Source organism: Oryctolagus cuniculus, chromosome 21, assembly GCF_964237555.1.
Source record: "Oryctolagus cuniculus chromosome 21, mOryCun1.1, whole genome shotgun sequence".
Lineage (NCBI taxonomy): Eukaryota > Metazoa > Chordata > Mammalia > Lagomorpha > Leporidae > Oryctolagus > Oryctolagus cuniculus.
Window position 1 is genome coordinate 31,799,017 of NC_091452.1, and position 8,527 is coordinate 31,807,543.

Consider the following 8,527-nt stretch of genomic DNA (forward strand, 5'->3'; position numbering starts at 1 on the left):
AGCAGCCAGGACTTGAACCAGCATGCATATGGGATGCTGGTACTGCAGGCAGTGGCACTTTACCGGCTATGCCACAGCACCAGCCCCTTTCCTATGGGTTTTGATTCAGTCGTGTGTTTTGAGAAGTATTTTTTTTTTAAGAAACACGAATGGATTTAAGTATTTCAAACTCTCTCTGAGGTTGATATTATTATTACGATCATGTATGTCACAGGTAATGGAAGATAAGTCTAAGGTGGCAAAGAGAAATCTCTGGTGACTGCTCTTCAGGCTTGGACTGTGGGACTTTGGACAAGTGAGGGAAAGCCCCTGTGTGCTTTATTTCCTCACTTGTGCAGGATGGTGGACAAAAGAGACAATGTGTAGTTGTGGTTCCTGGGTGTGGCTCAGACTGGGGCTGTCATGGTGTGCTAGAAATGTGGAGAGAGTGATAGAGAGGAGGCCAGGTGATGCTGGGAGGGTGTGAAGGGATCAAGGATGACTTGGGGAGTCAACAGTACAGGGTTGAACTCTGGGAATTAGCAGAGTCCAGGGCTCAGTGGGGGAAGCTCTACATCAGAGGAGGGGTGGCCCTGGCCTCTTTCTCCACCCCTAACTCATACTTGCCTGCATTTCCCATCTCATCACTCAGCCTGGCCAGAGTGGGCACTAGGGAGAGCATGGCATGGGGGTAGACCCAGTTCATGCTCTCACAAGTGGGTTTGCTGGGTTCACCCTCTGTCTCAGGTGGGGCCTGGGGCAAAGCCTGGTCACAAGGCCTGGCAAGCAGACTCCTTCAGAGTGGCTTTGCTTTGGAGGTGACCCGGAGGTTCTCAGTAATGACTTCCATAGGTTCAACTCAGACACCTGATCCTGTGAGTGGGGCTGACTCAGGCAGATACAGGGGGAGTTTGCAGGATGCAATAATCATCTGTGGATGAATAGTATTTTCTTGAGTCTCTTGGTTCTTTGTGACCTGATTAGAAAATGTCATCACCTGTGTCCTCCTGGGGGAATGTTGTCCACATGTATGTGGGACACTACCCACTGTCTCTATGTTTTATAATGTCTGTATAGTACACTTGTTTTTATTTTTAACTTTTATTTAATGAATATTAATTTCCAAAGTACAGCTTATGGATTACAATGGCTTCCCCCCCATAACGTCCCTCCCACCCGCAACCCTCCCCTCTCCCACTCCCTCTCCCCTTCCATTCACATCAAGATTCATTTTCGATTCTCTTTATATACAGAAGATCAGTTTAGCATACATTAAGTAAAGATTTCAACAATTTGCTCCCACACAGAAAGATAAAGTGAAAAATAATAGATGATTTTTTAAATGATGATGAAATCAGATCAGACCTATTGTCATGTTTAATCCCAGTGAGAGTCAAGTTGGGAATTGATAATTTCTTCTTCTTCTTTTTTTTTTTTTTTTTACAGAAGATCAGTTTAGTATACATTAAGTAAAGATTTCAACAGTTTGCACCCCCATAGAAACACAAAGTGAAATATACTGTTTGAGTACTCGTTATAGCATTAAGTCTCAATGTACAGCACATTAAGGACCGAGATCCTACATGAGGAGCGAGTGCACAGTGACTCCTGTTGTTGACTTTACAAATTGACACTCCTGTTTATGGCATCAGTAATCTCCCCATGCTCCAGTCATGAGTTTCCAAGGCTATGGAAACCCCTTGAGTTCTCCGACTCTTATCTTGTTTAGACAAGGTCATAGTCAAAGTGGAGGTTCTCTCCTCCCTTCAGAGAAAGGTACCTCCTTCTTTGAAGACCTGTTCTTTCCACTGGGATCTCACTCACAGAGATCTTTCATTTAGGTTTTTTTTTTTGCCATAGTGTCTTGGCTTTCCATGCCTGAAATGCTCTCATGGGCTTTTCAGCCAGATCGGAATGCCTTTAGGGCTGATTCTGAGGCCAGAGTGCTGTTTAGGACATCCGTCATTCTATGAGTCTGCTGAGTATCTCGCTTCCCATGTTGGATCGCTCTCCCTTTTATTTATTCTATCGGTTAGTATTAGGAGGTACTAGACTTGTTTATGTGATCCCTTTGACTCTTAGTCCTTTCATTATGATCAATTGTGAACTGAAATTGATCACTTGGACTGGTGAGATGGCATTGGCACATGCCACCCTGATGGGATTGAATTGGAATCCCCTGGTATGTTTCTAACTCTACCATTTGGGGCAAGTCAGCTTGAGCATGTCCCAAATTGTACATCTCTTCCCTCTCTTATTCCCACTCTTATGTTTAACAGGGATCACATTTCAGTTAATTTTCAACACTTAAGAATAACTGTGTATTAATTACAGAATTAAACCAGTCATATTAAGTAGAGCAGACAAAAAAACTACTAAGAGGGATAATGTATTAAGTTGTTCATTAACAGTCAGGGCTATGCTGATCAAGTCACCATTTCTCATAGTGTCCATTTCACTTCAACAGGTTTCCTTTTTGGTGTTCAGTCAGTTGTCACCAATCAGGGAGAACATATGGTATGTGTCCCTTTGGGACTGGCTTATTTCACTCAGCATGATGTGTTCCAGTTTCCTCCATTTTGTTGCAAATGACTGGATTTCATTGTTTCTTACTGCGGTATAGTATTCTAAAGAGTACATATCCCATAATTTCTTTATCCAGTCTACCGTTGATGGGCATTTAGGTTGGAGGCAAGATAGTGGAATAGTGAGGGCGCGCAACGATAGTCCGGGTAAATTTAGTTTAATAAAAGCGGAGTTACAGTAGCCTCAGACAAAGGATCAGGAAAAAATTGCAGAGGAAACTCTTTCGGAGCTATTTGCTGTGACCCAAAGGACCTACTGGGAGAGCAGGGTCGTCCACCACGTGGAAGCTGAACTGCGGGAGCCGCAGAGTCTGAGCGCCAGTGTGGGAAGGGGAGTCTATGTGACAAAGACACCAGCGGGGAGAGGAGGGATGCTAAGGGTTCTGAGTCCACACATTGGCGCTGGAAGCGAAGCCTTGCAGTATTACTTACGTCCTGAACAAAAAATAAAATAAAATAAAATAAAATAAAATAAATAAATGAATAAATAAATAAAGAGAGATTTACCACGCATAACCTGAGGGTGTCACCTTTAAACACCCTTAACCAGGAAGAACCAAGCAGAGCTCTCAGGCCACACCCATCTCAAGCCTCCAAGGCTCCTCCAACAGCAGGCAGTCCACTTAACAAGGACATAGTATAATAATAATAAAAAAAACCTCACAGTGAGGGAAACAGAATTAACCATGCCAAGCAATAAACACAGAAATCGAGGGAACAAGATCAATGATGACACTATGATGCTTCCAAAAAACAAAACACCCCAAGCCAAGATTATGAAGATGATGAGATAGAAGAAATGCAAGATATGGATTTCAAAAAATTTATGATAAGAACATTTAGAAGTTTTCAAAAGCAAATCCTTGAACTACAGAAATCCTTATTGGACAGGATTGAAAATCTCTCTCGTGAAAATGAAATTTTAAGGAAGAATCAAAATGAAACGCAGAAACTAGTAGAGCAGGAAAGTGTGATAGTGAAGAGAAATCAAAATGAAATGAAGAGCTCAATAGATCAAATGACAAACACATTAGAGAGCCTTAAAAACAGAATGGGTGAAGCAGAAGAGAGAATATCGGACTTAGAAGACAGAGAACGGGAAAGGATACAGTCAAACCAAAGAAAAGAAGAGGAAATTAGAAATCTAAAAAATATTGTTGGGAATCTACAGGATACTATTAAAAAAACCAACATTCGGGTTCTAGGAGTTCCTGAAGGCATGGAGAGAGAGAAAGGATTAGAAGGCCTTTTTAGTGAGATACTAGCAGGGAACTTTCCAGGTTTGGAGAAGGACAGAGACATCCTAGTACAGGAAGCTCATAGAAGCCCCAATAAACATGACCAAAAGAGATCCTCAGCACGACACGTTGTAATTAAACTCACCACAGTGAAACATAAAGCAAAGATCCTAAAATTTGCAAGAGAGAAATGTCAGATTACTCTCAGAGGATCTCCGATCAGACTCACAGCAGACTTCTCATCAGAAACACTACAGGCTAGGAGGGAATGGCGAGACATAGCACAGGTGCTGAGAGAGAAAAATTTCCAGCCCAGAATATTATATCCTTCTAAGCTCTCATTTGTGAATGAAGGTGAAATAAAGACCTTTCATAGCAAACAGAAATTGAAAGACTTTGCCGCCACTCGTCCGGCCCTGCAAAAGATACTTAAAGATGTGCTACACTCAGAAACACAGAAACACGGCCATCAATATGAAAGAAGGGAAAGGAAGAACACCTACCAGTAAAAGAGCATGGGAAGCTGAAAGCATATACTCGAAAATATCTCTGGGAAAATGGCAGGGCAAAGTCACTATGTATCAATAGTCACATTAAACGTGAATGGCCTGAACTGTCCAGTTAAAAGACACAGACTGGCTGATTGGCTTAAGGAACACAACCCAACTATTTGTTGCCTACAAGAAACACATCTCTCTAACAAAGATGCATGCAGACTGAAAGTGAAAGGTTGGAAAAAGATATTCCATGCCACCAGAAACCAAAAAAAAGCAGGTGTAGCCATATTAATATCAGACAAAATAAACTTTAATACAAAAACTGTTAAGAGAGACAAAGAGGGGCACTATATAATGATTAAGGGTTCAATTCAACAGGAAGATGTAACTATTATAAATGTATATGCACCTAATTACAGGGCACCGGTCTATTTAAAAGATATGTTAAGGGACTTAAAGGGAGACTTAGATTCCAATACAACAGAAAGGTACCAAATAAATGAGCTTTCAGCGCATCTCAAGGACCTAGAAAATTTGCAGCAAACCAGACCCAAACCTAGTAGGAGAAGAGAAATAATTAAAATCAGAGAAGAAATTAACAGGATTGAATCCAAAAAAACATTACAAAAAATCAGCCAAGCGAAGAGCTGGTTTTCTGAAAAAATAAACAAAATTGACACCCCATTGGCCCAACTAACTAAAAAAAGAAGTGAAAAGACCCAAATCAATAAAATCAGAGATGTATAGTACACTTGTGCAGTGCACTGTGATGTGTCCTAAGAGGTGCATAGTGATGGATTTAGTGATAGCAGTGGTCAAGTGATGCCAGTGACGGTAATACAGTGACCCAGAGATACACCAAGAGATACAGTCATATCTGGTGATATGTCAATATACAGTGACATACAATAGTGACATACAGAGACAGGTAGAGTGGTATAGAGTGTCAGAGCAATATTTAGTGACAGATGGTGATGTACAGTGACAAATATAGGTGTATAGTGATATATAGTGAGAGATACAGTAATACATAGGGCAGATATGGTGATGCATAGTGGCAGATATAGTGATGTGTAGTGATATAGTGATACATAAGGACAGATACGGTGATACACAGTGACAGTGATACATAGAGACAGAGTGATATATAGTGAAATCAAATGTATGGTGGCAGATATGGTGATAAACAGATATGGCCAATATAGCCCTATACTGACATATTGTGATAGTGATATACAGTAGTTGGTGGAGTATAGTGTGGAAGATGTTGATACAGTAGTGTGGTGCCACAGTGATATTTTAGAGTGACATAGTAAAAGACACAGATATCGGTGTATCCATGGGTGACATGTGAGTGTTGGTGTGTGGTGTTTTGTGCACAACATTCCTTGTTGCTCTGTTCTTGCACGTTTTGGCACAGAGTTGTCTTACACCTGAGAGTATCCATCAGGAATAAGGATTGGCTGTCTTTGGGGATGACTAATTCTCTAAGGTCTCAGGATTCATGAATATGCACACCACTTGCTGCATTGTGAAGTCTCCTCAGGGCTGGTGTTTGGGACAGTAGTTGCACTGCCACTTGGGACACCCACGTCCTGTATCATAGTGCCTAGATTTGATTCCTGACTCTGCTTTTGATTCCAGCTTCCAGCTACTGTGACTGCTGGGAGGCTGCAGGTCATGGCGCAACCGCCAGGGTCCCTGACACCCTTGTGGAAGACCTGGATTCAGTTCCTGGGTCCTGGAATCACTCTGCCCCATCTCTTCCTGAGGTGAGCTTTTAGGGAGTGAACCAGCTGAAGAGAAATCTCTCTCACTCTTGTCACTCTGCCTTTAAAACAAATAATTTAAATTTTGAATTTATTTTAGTTTCATTGTTGACATTTCTAAAGTATAGGCAAAAGGGAATCTCATATTTAAAAATAGTGCAAAGCTGGGGCTGGCTTTGTGGCACAGCAGGGAAAGCCACCACCTGCAATGCCAGAATCCCATATGGGGGTTGGTTTATGCCCTCCCAGCCGCTCCACTTCCAATCCAGCTCCCTGCTTATGGCCTGGGAAAAGCAGTGGAAGATGGCCCAAGTGCTAGGGCCTCTGCCACCCATATCAGGGACATGGATGAACTCCTGGATCCCGATTTCAACCTAGCACAGTCCTGGCCATTGTTGCCATCTAGGGAGTGAACCAGTGGGTTTAAGATAGATCTCTCTCTCCCCTCTCACTCCATACCCCTTAACTGTGGGAATTCTCTCTCACCCTGTCTCTGTCTGTTTCCTCTCTCTCTCTCTGTCATCACCCTGGTTTAAAACAAATAACATAAATAGAAAACTTAAAATCCATTCTTTATGTACATTTACAAAGCATAGGCAAAATGGATAATCATATTTAAAGTATGTGCATAGTGGCCATGGGGCCCTGTGGACTGTGGAGGTGACACCTCCAGGGCAGAGCACTGAGAACTTTGGTGGGTGACACAGGGAACTTGCCCTGGACCTGTGATGTGGAGGTCACTGAAAATGTGTCAGCGTCCCAGGGGTGGGAAGTTGAACAACCCTGGATGAGTCATTCAAGCCCGTTGTGTCCCAGAAGTTCTTTGCCTCTGGGTGCATCATGCGATGTCTCTGGGATGGGCTTGGAGGGGATGACCTTCTGTGGGACCGGAGCCTGGAAGCAGTGCATCTCCCTGCATTTCTTGTTCTCTTTCTTCCTAGAAACATTTACAACTGTGGAGTATGGAGCTCTTGGAATGAAAGAGAATATGTTGATAGTGTTAGCCTAACCCGTGGCGTGGGGCCTGTTGCATGGCTGAGTGACAGGGGGAAAGTCTCTGTGAGGCTGTGATGTGTGTGAGCTGCCCCCTTTCTTACCATCATCCTTGGTGTAAGGATCAAGTTAATGTCACAGTTCCCCACGTGCATTCCATTGTCTCAAGGAGTCAGCAAGTTGTCTAGAAAAACACTTTTTCCCCCTATAATCCCATGTCTTCAGTGGAGTACAAATCTTTTCCAGGAATAGGTGGTGTGGAGGGATCTGCATGCATCTCAGTTTTTGCTGTGGTTTATAGCAAATGCTGTATGATGTCTGTTTCCTTTCCATTTAAGTGGCTCCTGTTAACGTCAGTAATTAGAGAATTTTTTTTTGTTGAAGTGTCCCATGAGTTGTTTGCTAAAGGGTGAGGTACAATAAAACTGTGTGACTTTTGAGATGAAAAATTTCAGTGTCACTTGTCAGTTATTTAAGAAAATTATAAGGTATTCAGCCATAACTCATGTCAACAGCTTCAGGTGGTCACTGACATCATTACATGAGAGTGCTAATTGTTAAATTAACAACAGGAAACACTGTACACTAACTCTCATGCAGGTCTGCTGTCCTCAATGAGTTGAATTATGAGAGTTAACTGTAAAACTACTTCTTCAATAGTTTGTGTCTGTGTGTTTGTGTGTGTACATGCAAATTGTTGAAATCTTTTACTTAGCAGAGTATTGGTCTTCTATGTACAAAGTTAATTGAAAATGAATCTTAATGGGGAATGGGATTGGGAAGTGGAGTGGGAGGAATGGGAAACGTGGGAGTGTTGGTGGTAGGATTGGAATTAGGTGGTAAGAATAACTATGTTCCTAAAGTTGTATATTTGAAACTTGTATTCCTTTAAAAAAAGTAAATAAAGTTTTTTAAGGAAGTATTCAGCCATGCAGGAGCCAGAAAAAAATATACACAGAGTAATCTTGAGGTGCTCCCATGCTTGCTCTGGGATCTGATTAGTCATGAGAGTGTATTCTGTGTAGATTGACTTATATTTTCAACTGGGCTGTGTCCAGTTAGTAGCTCAGATCAGAGCTTAATCCAGATCTCCCACATGGGTGTCAGGCACCTAACTACCTGACCATCCCTCACACTCTCCTATGACCCACACTAACTTTTTTTTTGATTAAGTTTATTGATTTATTTGAAAGAGTTGCAGGGTGGTGGAAAGAGAGGGGGAGAGACAGAGAGTTCTTCCATCAGCTGGTTTTGAGAGTTAGATTGAATCTCTTGGTTCAGAACTGATGAAACCATAGTGGGCCATTAATGTCCTGTGATAATTTGGCCATCAACCAATATTCCAGGGCAGGAGGCAGGAGCATGTCCCTGACATTGGCATGTGAGCCTATTTGTTCAGTGGTAACCCTCCATGGTTGGAATGATTAGAGGGGAAAAACTGCACTTTATATAATGTGAATGGGTAC